Here is a 13,892-nt window from a genome sequence, read left to right as displayed (position 1 = left end):
ATGGAGAAGCTGGCTCTCAGCCTGTGCCGACTGGGCTTAGACACCCACCCCCCAGCTCCTCTGCCCGACTCCCAACCCTCCTCTCCACTTACGAAGAATATCCAGCATTCCTACTTCAGAGACCAATGATACCATGAGGATCAGGGTACCAGAAGAAGAGATGATGTGCCAGGATGAGGCCTGGATGACTAGTGATAGTGGGTGACAGTAATGGTGATGATGCCAGTGATGACGGAGCTAGTGATGCTGGTGACCATGGAGATGGTTGTGATAGTGGTGGAAGTGGTGATGGTGCTGTTGCTGATGGTGATTGTGGTGACGGTGGTGATTGTTGTCATGGTAGTGGTGACAGTGGTAACAGTGGTAATGGTGATGGTGATCGTGGTGATTGAAATTGATGGTGGTGGTAGTGATGATGGTCACGGCGGTTGTGGTTGTGGTTACAGTAATAGTGGTCATGATGATAATGGTGGTGGTGGAGTTAGCTGTGATAGTGGTAGTTATAGTCACGGTGGTGATGTTGGAGGTAATGGTAATAGAGGCCTGACAGTCGTGTTCGTAGCATTGGAGGTAGTGACACTGGTGTTAGTGGTGATGGTGGTGATGATGGTGACCGTGGTGATGATGGTGGTTGTGACGGTAGTGATGAAGATGTGGTTGTAATGATTATGATGCTGACGGTGGTTCGAGTAATGGTGATGGCGAAGGGGGTGGCAATGGAGAGATGGTGAAGGTGTTGATGATGTTGGCTGTGGTAACTGGTTTCTGTCTGCTTGATGTGGACAAAGACAAGTGCCACCTGTCCTAACTGTGTCCTCCACATTTGTGGGTTTCCCACACGCACCAGCATCCTACTGTGTGGGCAGCATGGTGGTCGGCCAGCCCCTCTGCTCGCAATTTTAGAGGAGAGCTACAGTCATCGTCCACACATGAGCACCTACAGTGTAACGTGTGCGCCTGCCTGGGGCTAGCTACGACGATAAACTCCAGGTCAGATTTAGAGTCACATAAAAAAAAATGTCTAGTAAATTTCACTTTGATGACAGACTGGAATGTTAATGTCTTCTTGGGTTGAATTAAATAAGATAAAGGTTTAAAAACATTATCTTATTTATTTTTACTTTTTAAATGTGGAAACCAGAAGACTTAGAATGATATGTGTGCTTCCGTCAGACCTCCATCAGGCTATGTGTATCTAGAAGTTGCTATAAAACATCCTCCCACCTGCTGATTTTATTGGAGTTGTGTCTAATTCCTACAAATGTGAACATGGGTCACAGGGAGATCTTCACAGCATGACACTGAATTATTGGGGTAATAGACTCGACTTTGTGTTTTCCTGTTTTTTAAAAATGTCAATAATACAAAACTTTGAGGCAGCATATGGCCTAGAAATAACTCTTTACATAGATTCGGAACCAAATGCCCTACTTGCTTCTGAGTCTACCGCAGCATTTTGCTTGGGTGAGTTCACATGGACATGTGTGAACACATGAGGTGACTCCGAGGTGGGACCAAGATGTCCACTGCTCTCAAGTGTTAGAAAATTACGGTAGCCTCTGGAACACAGGGCAAGAATCAGCCAGGCTAACGGCTTCGTTCCCTCTGTCTTAAAAGTCGGGACTGGGAACATGTAACATCTCGACTTGATGGTTCTTTGCATTTGGCACGTGTGCTGCGATGGAGGACATGATGAGAAACAATGGGGGAGGGCAGAAGAGACAGGGTCACCAAATGGCAGAACTGGAGAGAGCCCCCGAGGTGGTCAGGATCTCCATCCCCTGCTGTGGAAGATTGGCACCCACCAAGTGCAGTCAAAGCTATGGTGGAGTCAGTCACGGTTGCATGACCAGGAGCTGGTTCCAGGTTCCCATCACCATTGGATTACCCCTACTTCTGCTATGAACTTGGTAGGCTTGTCACTGTGAGAGAGCATTCTCATGATGGCCATGGAAGGGTGCATGCTTGTGGACACTCTGCCTTCCTTCACCAAATCTCAGATGGGTGTGTGTCATGATGGGCAAAGCCTTGAGTACTCCCTTCTCCATTCCATCACTTCTCTCCTTCACCAGTTTGAATATTGGTGGTGTATTTGTGCCAGATTTAATAGAGAAGGTATATGAAGGCTCTCTCAGATGACCTAGACACAGAATGTTCTAGTCCTTGACACATCCCAGTTTCATTCCTCTCTCAGTGTCCGGGGCCTTAGAACTCACGTCATGAATAGATGTGTTCCCCTTTATCCTTCAGGGTCCCATTGAAAGTCACATCAGCCTATCTGACAGATAGTAGACCCAATTTCTGCTTTAAAATGTCCAAGTCACCGGGCAGTGGTGGCGCACGCCTTTAATCCCAGCACTCGGGAGGCAGAGGCAGGCAGATCTCTGTGAGTTCAAGGCCAGCCTGGTCTCCAAAGTGAGTTCCAGGACAGGCGCAAAGCTACACAGAGAAACCCTGTCTCGAAAAAAACAAAAACAAAACAAAAAGTCCGAGTCAAGACACCAGGCTGGGTAACCACCTACAGTTCCACCCTCAGAAGGAAGGACCCAGATTGTACCTGGGGCTGCACCACCCACTCCCCACGTGACCTGCCAGGCAGGGTGGGGCCTCAGAGGGACAGAGTCTCTTTCACAGCCTCATACAAAGCCAGCCAGGCACGACAATACTTTGGGTTCCAGTGTCTGGGCCCAGGACTGTAAGAGACACTCAGTATACAGTGAGAGTCCCCGCAAACAGGAAGAGTGGCATTTTAAGAGGGGTCCCAGAGAGCAGCCTGCCCAACACCATGTGAGGATGCAGTAGGAAGACTCCATCCATGGAGGGAAGTGGCTTTCCCCAGACCTGGAGGCCACTGTGCAGTCTCCAGCACCTCGAGAAACCATGTCTATTGCTTATAAATCACCCATCCTATGGCACTTGGACAGCACCACAAAGGGACTAAGACACAATCAGGGAGGGCTGTGCCCTCGATGCTCACAGGACTGTACCGGAAGGCTTCTACAAGCTCACAGTTCACGAGTACTTCCTCAGCCAGGTGCTGGTTTCTGTGACAACGGTGGCAATGTAGGTTTTGCCAGTTAGTTACCAAGTGACTTCCAGATGAGCATGGCTGCTGTGTGGCCAGAGGGGCCCAAGATGCTGGGTTCTGCATACGCCGTTGGCCGTGGCATGAGAAGCAGGGTGACTGGAATCCTCAGCTCTAGCTCCATTCCTCCCCGAGCCAGCTGTGAGCAGTAAAGCTAAGGGTTTCTATGCCCCCGGCAGCCAACCTGTCTGCGGACAGAAGATATCCATGGGGGTGGAGGGCTGGCTCAGGAAGAACGCTTTGGGAATGACCTGGGAACACATATAGGAGTATGACCGCCAACATGTCACAAGAAAGGGGATGTGACCAGAGACATGTGCAGGGCATCAGATCATCTACATCCAAAAGAAAGCCACAAAAATCAGGAGGACCAACTTAAATACCCAGAGGCAAAGCAGATTTGGAGACTGTCAGTGTGTGGCAAACCAGATCTGTGGTTCCATTCCCTCGGTGTAATAAACAGAGTGTACAGCATACACGGGTCTCATCTGATGAAACATTTGAGGCCAGGTGCAGAGGGAGGCTCACCTGAGGCTACATGACCATGTTAAAGGGACCAATAGTCTCTTTCCTGCAGGCCCTGCAGATGGAGACAACTGTCCTAGCCTGGGAACACAGTTGGAAGGAATTCCCAGTGGTGGGGTCCCAGAGGACCTTCCACCTCCCCCAACTCTTGAGTTTTCCACTACAGGTTGTCCTCAGAAGCCTGTGTGTCAGCTCCACTTTAGAGAGTTCTCGGAGGCATGGTAGAGAGATGGGGTGTCACACAGAGCCAGTTGGAAGCAACCTGTGGACACCATGGCCACTTCTACCTCTTACCCAACTCTGCTCCCTGAGTTCCCACATCACTTTTTTTGGGTCCCTGAGATGTCACCAATTACAGATCTACTTGGGGTAGATAGGATTCTGATCTAAAAACACAGCTGTATCTGGGTATGAAGACACTCTCAGCCCCTCACACATTAGCTGGAATAATTTTGCTTATTGGTTTCTTCCCAGCTCTTCAAAACCAGCTACACTGCTGGGCTGGGCTTTCAGATGGACCCAGGGCCAGGCTGGAGGACTGTGCCTATCCTATCAGTTTCTCCAACTAGAGTCGGGAGGAAAGCCTAGCCCCAACATACCCTGTTTGGAGGGATAGACCTGAGCTCATGGTTGCAAAAGAAGGTTTGGAAGCATGCAGCTTGCTGTGGAGAAAGTGTCTCTCCAGTGGTTCACTTTGGGGAAGTACGCTTCAATACCCTGACCTATAAGGAAATAGTATCTGATGTGTGGAACTGAAACGGCTCTTATGGGAACCAAAGGATGAATTAGCTTAAGTTTCTCTCCAAAGTTAGTGACTTGAGGCTAGGCATAGTGGTTCCTGCCTGTAATCCCAGCACTTGAGAGGCAGAGGCAGGAGGATTGGGAATTTAAGAACAGCCTCAGCTATAGCAAGTTCAAGGATAGCCTAGGCTACATGAGCCCTTATCTGAAAAAAAACAAAAAACAACGAAAAAAAACAAAAAACTGAAAAAGACACAGAGAGAGAGAGAGAGAGAAAGAGAGAGAGAGAGAGAGAGAGAGAGAGAGAGAGAATAATTGGGGCAGCAAGTACATTCACACAATGCATACAACACATCTGAAAACATAGACCACACACACACACACCCCTCACCCCCGACACACACACACAAAAAATCTACTCATGCTTGTTTGGTACTTCCAGGCCCTCCTGTCCCAGCTTCCTCCCCACTGTGTTCCAGGTCCTGTTTTTTCGGGTCTTCATCTTGGTGGACCTGCTGACGTGAATCTGAGACATGACAGTGACCAGAGCTTTGGTTCACCAATAGCCTCTTTCCTTTCCCTAAGCAAACATGATTCAGTGATGGAAGACTTGCCAAGCATGCAAGAGGCCCTGCACCCATCCTCGGTGCAGGAGGAAGAAGAGGGGGAGGGGAGGAGGAAGGGGAGGAGCCGCTTCAGTGGGAACAGTATGCAGTGTCTCCATGGGCAATTGGTGCATGCATAGGACGGTGGCCCTGGCCCCATCCCTGAGCTCTGATGTGCTCACAAGCCCCACCCCTGCTCCCTGGATGGGGCATCCATCCCACTGTTCCTCATTAGTCCTCATCTTCGTGTTGACACAAAAACATGAGTCCTACCTCGAATATGAATCACCATAGCCCAGGAGCATGGGTTCCGATTACTCCAATTACCGAGTTCCAGTGTGGTAACAGTTTCTCAAAGCCTTTATAGTTACTGAACAAAGGAAGGTCATAAATACACACTTCAAATACATCAGTGGAAACGTCAGGAAGGCAGGTTACAGAACAGCAGGGAAACCTCTGGAGCAGGCTGATTGGTGGTTATCTGATGATAGCCTTCCTTTGGGTTGGTGGAATCTGGTAGTTAGTACATTCCAAAAGGATGTGCCTAATGGCCTTGGGTGGGGCAAACCTGTAGATGAGCAGTGAATGGCTGAGGGAGCTAAAAACAGCACACCCTAATTTGGTTCTGAACCTGCAATAACCCAGTTCTCCATGACCACAGAAGTTTCTAATCGGTCGGTCAGATTTTTGGACTCTGCACAGGTATGACTTTTTTTTTTTTCCTTTGAGAACTTCAATTCACACTTCCAATTCTCAGGCCAGGGTTCCCACTGTGTTGTCTGTCCTTGCGAGTTCTCTATCTCTCTTAGGGATCCAAGACTGGCAGCAGGAAATGAGCTAAGAGAAGTGAGCCTGCAAAGGATCCCTGGAGATCCAGGTCCGTCCTGGAGCCTTCCAAAAGTAAGGGAGTGGAGAGGGGAAGTGCTGCCCACAGGTGCCGCATGCATCTCTCTACACAGCGGGTGCTGTGTGGGGGCCGCTACACAAGACTGCTGCATGGGGGTGTTGCATAAAGGATGGTGCATGGGGTCTTGAAGGCAGGCCTCGGCCCATGCAGCCTGCCTGGTTCCTCAGTCCAGGACTCAGAAGGGCTTGTCCCATGGGATGCAGAATTGTGGTTCTGCCTGCCCGAGGATGGCCTCTGAGCCTCACTGGCCTGCAAGTGCCCAAGGACAAGCCTGGGTGTTGTGGAATATTATTTTAAGCTGTGTTACTTTTACGTATGTTGCATTTGTTTAACTCTGTGAAGCTGTGTTACTGGGCCTGTCTAAAACACCTGATGGTCTGATAAGGAACTGAATGGCCAATAGCGAGGCAAGAGAAGGGATAGGAGGGGCTGGCAGGCAGAGAGAAGAGATAGAAGGAGAAATCTGAGAGGAGAAAGGAAAAGGAGCCAGAGAAGGAGGGGGATTCCAGGGACCAGCCACCCAGCTACACAGCAAGCCATGGAATAAGATTCACAGAAGTAGGAGAACGGGAAAAGCCCAGAGGCAAAAGATAGATGGGTAATTTAAAATTAAGGAAAGCTGTCTAGAAATGAGCCAAGCTAAGGCCGGGCATTCATAATTAAGAATAAGCCTTTGGGAGCTCGGTGGCGGTCCCCCAAAAAGAGCAAAAACAATGAACAACACCTGGGTCATCCTGAGAACTATAGAAACTCCAAATTACTACGAACTGGGTGGCTTAAAACAGCAAACTAACAAGACTTTCTTGTGGTTTTTCCTTTATTTTTTTTAGATCTCACAGTGTTGCTCAAACCTCCTGCCTCAGTTTCACAAGTTACTGGAACCACAGGCTTACTTCATCAGACCTCAGATTGACACTCACCATCCAAAGCAGAAGTCTAAATTAAAATGTGGACACGGCTGCACTCCTTGGATGCCCCAGGGATGTCTTCCCTGCCTGCCTCAGTCTGAATGATTACCAGCAGCTCTTGGCTTGTGGTCACATCATCCCAGTCTCTTCCGGGTAGCTCTTTGAACCCATGCGTCCCTTTTCATTGGACCCTGGTCACAGACTAGGGCCTTCCATAATGAGCTAATTCTGATACATCTGCAAAGATTATTGCTAGAGTCTGGACCGGGCGTTTCCAGGTTCTTGGCATCTTGTTCAAAGAACTGGAAAAAGTACAACCACAAACCAGGAGGCAAGGGGTTTTATTCAGAAGCAAAGTGAAAGTACAGAGTACATAAGATGCAAAGATTTTCCTATGAGCTCTAGGTCACTTTTCAGGACTTTCTTGGGGGAGAAGAGATGAGTGATTGCTAGGAGCAGGGCTGGGGAGGGGGTTTTGTGCTCTGATACACTCATGATGGATGCTCTTGGGTTATGTAAGCCTTTATCTACTTACTGCACAGGTTCTTTCCCATAATGCATCTGATCTCAATAACATGTATGCACAATCATGCATAGCCACGAGACGCTAAATGGGGGTGGGGGGTTCCCTAAAAGTTTACTCAGAGGACACAGGTCCTCTTGTGAGGCATGCATCTAAAACTAGTCCACACTGGATCAACATGCTGACTCTAATTTCAGGTTATATTCCGGGACATGTTTAGCCACAAAGGCGATGTTATTAGAGGTTACAAGGGTATTCTAGGAGCTGTTGGGACCAACTGACCAATTGCTTTGTTCGGTAGGTGTGTGTCTGTGTAACTTGATGTAGGTTGGGGGTTCCAGGTTGCTAAGCTATCCCTGCAAATTGTCTGCTTCAAGTCCTCGAATAAGAAAGCAGGTGCCGAGCCGGGCGGTGGTGGCGGCGGCGGCGGCGCACGCCTTTAATCCAAGCACTCGGGAGGCAGAGGCAGGCAGATCTCTGTGAGTTCGAGGCCAGCCTGGTCTCCAAAGCGAGTTCCAGGAAAGGCGCAAAGCTACACAGAGAAACCCTGTCTCGAAAAACCAAAAAAAAAGAAAAAAGAAAGCAGGTGCCTGAATTATAGTATCTCCAGGCCTTTGGGGGGAGCACAGAAACATGATCCATGTACCATTTTCCTGGTACAAAAAAAGAGCAACTGTGTTTCTTTGATGTTTAATCAACCTCCTCCAACGTGAAGCCTGGGGTCCTCAGACACTGTTCCCCAGAGGTCATCTACACACAAATGGTTCCACTCTGGCTGCCAAGAGATCTGATACCCCTCTCCGACTGTGATTGGAGTCCTAGATGGACTGAGGGCTACTGAGGCAAGTCCAGTGCCACAGACCCTCCCTCTACTTGACTACCTGGACTACCAGGTTCAGGTGATGGACTGGCCCACATCAGCACACCCAAGCATTGTCCATAGCTTCCTACCTTTTCAGTTTACAAGCTTTCGCCCTAGTGCTGGAGGCTACTCCAGGCCACCAGGAAAAGGAGCCACTGTCCAGGGCTCATGACAAGCATTTGCTTAGCTGCTTCACTAAAGGACTGTACCTGATCATCAGGATGGTTCAGTGGGTAAAGGCATTTGTTTATAAAATGGACTACCTGAGAGCAACCCCCCAAGCCCAGATGGTAGAGGAAGAGAACTGACTCACTCAAGCTATCCAGAGATCTCCCCATGGGTGATGTGGCATGCATGGTTCCCTTCCTCCATCACACACACACACACACACACACACACACACACACACACACACACACACACATAAATAGATGTAATCTTTTAAAGAGGAGGTGTCCTCTTGGACCAGGACTCATGTCTAGGGATGGAAAAGCCACATCTTGGGAGTAGAATCACCATGGCTGGGAAGTAAAGGAGCAGCTTCTGGAGGGGTAGGAACACTGTGTCTGGAGAATGGAGGAGTTATCCCTGGGGGATGAAGGAACCACATCTGGAGTATAGAGGAGTCACTTCTGAAGGATGGAAGAATCACAGTGAGGGATACAGGGGTCATTTCAGTGGGGAGGGAGTGGAGGAGCCACATCTGGGAGATGGGAGGGCACTTTGGGAGACTCTAAAGTATCATCAGATCTGAGGGCTGGAGAAGTCACATCTGGGGGCTGGAGAAGTCACTTGTGGGGAATGGAGAGTCCACTTCTAGGGGATGGAGAATCTGCTTCTGGGGGATGGAGAATCCACTGAGAGAGAGAGGGGGGGGGTCTCCCTGGGAATGAAACGAGGTACCACATATATGGTGCCACCAAGATTCTTTGCCACATCCCCTGCCTCAGTGGCTGAGATGGGGCCACTCATCTCATATGAGGATTTGATTTGGGCTTTACTACGTGGACCCCAAAGCTCTCAGTATCAGCTTCATTAAGAGTTAATTAGGAGAGGAGAAGGAAGGCTGGTAACACAAATGAAGTCTCTCCCCCATGGCTCCTGTGGCTAAAACTCCATCCAAACCACCCTCTGAGGGTCAGGAAAGCTGTTCCTGGGGTGTTCCTGTGTCTCCACATTCTGCATAGCCCCTCAGACAGCCTTGGACATAGCAAGGTGCTAGGAGTGAGGCAAGAGACAGGTGAGAGCTCCTGAGGTGTGGCAGCCACCAGGCAGGTGCCATAGCAGGCACACTCAGGGCCACCTCAGACACTTCATAGTTCTTTGAATGATCTGCCCTTAGGCACCACGGCACCACAGGAATGAGACACTGTGGGATCCCAGGGCATCATCTGGCCTTCCGAAGAAGTGTGCCATATTCCTTGGGAGCCTTCAAGCTCACAACAACTTCCTGGGGACCCTGGGCCATAAACTGCTTCAGAACATCCCACTCCAAGAAAGTAGACACCCTTAAGGATTCAGAAAGCTCTAGGAGAACTGGCCAAAAATACAGGGGGCAATGGTTGGAGGCATTTCCTTCTTATTCTGATGGCTCATGCTGCTCTGTGAGGGCTTAAGAGACAAGAGCTGCTGGGTGCATCCGTCTGAAAGGTCCTATCATGCTGTGCTGGCACTGAGAGTGTCAGGGGACCAGGGGATTCCAAGGGGATAGTGGGTGTGGCACACAGGTGACAGGGGATCCCAGGTCTTAAGAGGACCACAGTGTGAAGGGTAGAGATACAACATATTCCAAATCCCAAGGAGCTGGCACACATGGAGGACGGGGGCCATGCAAGACTTTCATAATCTAGCCAAGAGCAGCTCATGAGACAGGCTCCACGTTGCTGTCACTTGGTGGCACGGCATTTGCTAAAGGACTCTTGACGTTGGTCCTTGAAGCTCCCCTCTGGTGAGCAGACTGGAGGAGAAAACTTCTATTTAGGATGTTTACAAAACTCTAGGTGCTATGACAAGGGTTCCCTGAAACACCTGGAACATTATGGCAGACTGACCTTGGGGCATCTGATGCCAGATCTCTCTGTGCAGGTCTACAGTGCGGCTTTCACTTCCCCATTTGGCCCAAGGGCTGTGTATACTTGGTGATGGGCTCTCTCCCCTGTGGATAGACGGTTTGGGGCCTCTGCCACTGATCCAGGAAGAAGGCTTAGGCTCCCAGCACCCTTCAGCAAAACTACCTCCTTCCCAGTAGGAGGCTGGCTTCCACCGCAAAAGGCGGAGTCTGCCCCGGGGAATCTGACCACAGGAGTCCTATGAATGAGGCCTCACTGGCCTCTGTTTCTCTTTCCAATCTTGCCAGAAGTTTCTGGCCTCCCATGGATCCTGTTCCCTCCAAGTTGTCACCTCCACCCTTGCTGGGTAAGCCAGCCTCCTGCTCCCGTGATCCTCTCTGCCTGCTCTTGAGGTGGTCACAGGATACCTGACAAGCCACCTAGTTCAGCCTCTCCAGCAAGCAAGAAGCCCAACCTCCAAGTTCCCAAAACCCAAATCGTAAGGCTCAGAACACAGTAAACCTGTCTCCCGTTCTATGAAGTCAATGTTTATTAAGCTTGTTTGGAGCCAAGCTGGTCTCGTGCCCCTGAGCCCCACTGCATATAGGCTGCAGCCCAGCCGCTCAGACAGCCTTCCAAAGAGGCGCGAGAGGAAGGCAGGCGAGGCGGGAGGCCCCGCGACTGGGCTCCAGGGCCCCACAAGTGCAGCCAGGGTTTTATTTGCTAAGCAAACCTGCGCAGGCGCCCCTGGCCCCTTCTCCGGGGTGAGGCTCAGCCTGGACGTGAGCATCACCGGCTTTTTGTTTGGTTTTCAGCAGAGCCTGTCTCCAGCCTTCCTTGCCTCATTTTATGTAAACTCTGGGGCCCTGCTGGCTGAGAGTGAGTTCTGTTTTTTTTCGGCAGCCCTGTGGCTTTTGGACGCAACAGACTTGAAATTAGTTCATGGCGACCCAGACACACATCACAGCTCAGAAACCACACGGGAGCTGTGCTGCGAAGGCCGCCGCGCCTCGAAGCAGCCAGAATGAAATTTATAACAGTGACCTGGGCCTCGTCAGCCTCATGACAGCGTGTAAAGTGAGTCGCTGCTTACTCACCAATTTGCTGGCGAGGTCGGTGGATTAAGAAATACATCAAAGGTCAGACAGTGGGAGTGAGTCTAGACGGGCTATTTCGGATTCGACGCTCCTTGGGTTTCTTTAGCAACCTTTGCAAACACTGATTTTTTAGCAATGTCATAAAGAGCTGTGCTCACTTCTTCAGTCAGAGAGACCACTCCAAGTGACAAGCACCACATCCAGTTTATGTGTCTCTGCGGTGTCCCTAAGTTCCTCTATTTAGAGACGACAGGGACCCAAGGGTAAGTCCTGTCCGGCCCTCCCAGGGTCAGGCTCCTGGAGAGGCCAGTGCTTTTCCGGTAAAGCAGGCCTCCAGGAAGCTCCAGGTCTGTGGCCAGAAGAGAAGTGACTGTGTTCCCTCAGGACTTGAGGGCAAGCCTGGTTTATCATAGTCCTCGTCATCCCTCACAAGTTCCACAGAGGGTTTTCTGAGGGCTAAGGAGAAGAATCCACGAGAATGACCCATGTGACTTTGAAGTCCAAGTCCTTCCTACCTTGAAAGGACATGGGGAGGGTGGAGAGATGTGTGAGGAGAGGAGAGCAGCCTCCCACTTGAGAACACCGGGATTCACTGGACTCATCAGCAGGGTTCCGAGGCTCAGGGTCGTGTGGCCATCTCTAGGACATGGGTGGTTGTAATGGCTGGGTGCTGCGGGGTGCTGTGGGTGGAACGTAAAAAGCTGCTCTTTACCCTGCGGCACTCCAGTTGGTAGCACAGGGAGTTTCTTGATGGCGACCATGCTAAGGGTGAGGAGACCTGGCCCAGAGAAGCAACCAGGCACGAAAAGGGAGAAAACCTGGCCAGCAAAAACCCTGAAGCGTCCGGTTTCACATCTGTGGTAGCTCTTGTTCCTTTTCTACTCACCCATGCAAGATGAGTTTATGTCCCATCAGCTCTGGACCACCCGTAAGGGAGTTGCTATAGTCCAGGCTCCAGGAGGCCATCTACTCCTGCCAATCCCCTGACCAGACAGCTCTCTGCTGTAGGCATAGGTCTGTCATGGGCAGGAGCAGCAAGAAGGGTTAAAGGAAATGACAGATACAAACAGTAGAACCTGGAAGAAGCACAATAAAACAAAACAGAGGTGCAGGGCAAGAAAGCAGCCCAGAACTGGAGAGACAGTTCCGTTCATCAGTTAAAAGAACTGACTGCTCTTCCAGAGGACCCGGGTTTGATCCTCAGCACCCACGCGGCAGCTCACAACTGTCTGTAACTCCAGTTCCATCGCATCTGATGCCCTCATTTGATCTTCATGGTACCAGGCACATAGGTGGTGCATAGACATACATGCAGGAAAAACACTCACACACATTTTAAAAAAGACCTTTAAAAAAGCAGGAGGAGGAGGAAGAAGAGGAGATGGAGTGGACAACATAGGTACTAGCTAGGCACAGTGGTCCGTGCTCAGGATCTCAGTGCTGATCAGGAAACAAGATCACAACAAGTTCCAGACCAGTCAGTACATACACCAAGACCTTGCCATAAGTGTGTGTGTGTGTGTGTGTGTGTGTGTGTGTGTGTGTGTGTGTGTGAGAGAGAGAGAGAGAGAGAGAGAGAGAGAGAGAGAGAGAGAGAGAGAGAAAGAACACTCCAGTTCAGAATGATCTACATATGTGTACTTCTTTGTGTGTGCATGTGTATATGGCTTGTTGGCATGTGTGAGTGCATTTCCACGAAGCCATTGGCATTCTGCTGGAATCCTCCAGGGGTCAGAAGCTGCCTTATGACTGGGTGGTAGCCTGCCTCAAGCCCAGGGGTCTTCGACTAGTACTGCTGACATTGGACCAGGAAGCTGGCATAGTCACCTGCTGAGGGGCCACTGTAGTAAGGAGTGTGGCATTTCAGGTATCCTTATGCCACCCCAGACTGATTCCATAGAACAACAGCTACAGGGAAACGTGCTGTCTCAGCATCCCTGACCTCTGCTTACGAGATGAAGCAACCTCTTCCTAGTGATGACCATTAACATATGGCATTACAGATGTCTCCCAGGAGCCCCAAACTCATCTCACCAGGGGCCCAAAACACATAGTACAAAAGAACCAACAGCCACCAAGAACTGGGGATGTGAACCCCTAAATCAACCAGTGGTAACTCCCTGACAGCAACCTTGACAGCGACCCGGTTTAAACTGCGTTCATCTGATAAAGCGCATCTGAGATGGCACGTTCTGCCAAGCCTGTCGCTGTGTCTCCTGAAGCATCCTCTCTTCCCTCCACGAGGACAAGACTGTTTTCACCATCTCAGCACCTGTCCAGTGTAACGCACAACACCGGGGATCAAACAGCAAAAGGAAAGTGTAGACCTGTCGGCCGAGAGCAGAGTTCTTCTTCTCCCCCCACAGCAGGAACATAGCCAATTCTAGATGACACCTGCCGGGCTGAAGAGCACAGTGCACATGGACCACCTCCCCCAAAACCCATTAGAGCTACTCTAACAGGAAATCCGGGACAAGCAAATTCTTCTGGCCTCGCGCTCTCGCTCCACCTGCCCTGGCCCTCACCAAGGTAAACCACGGCAGGTTATGGTTCTGAGTCACCCCAGTGTAGGGACTCCTGCAAGGAGGACA

The 13,892-nt window shown here is 50.3% G+C and overlaps 1 pseudogene; it reads left to right on the top strand.

The window, feature by feature from the left end:
- The first annotated feature begins 228 nt into the window (after window positions 1–228).
- Window positions 229–13,892, top strand: part of LOC128112386 (60S ribosomal protein L14-like) — a 58,454-nt pseudogene continuing 44,790 nt past the window's right edge.

This window comes from Peromyscus californicus, unplaced genomic scaffold, assembly GCF_007827085.1.
Source record: "Peromyscus californicus insignis strain IS unplaced genomic scaffold, ASM782708v3 Scaffold_17__1_contigs__length_78620276, whole genome shotgun sequence".
NCBI lineage: Eukaryota > Metazoa > Chordata > Mammalia > Rodentia > Cricetidae > Peromyscus > Peromyscus californicus.
This window is presented reverse-complemented; position numbering and strand designations above follow the sequence as displayed.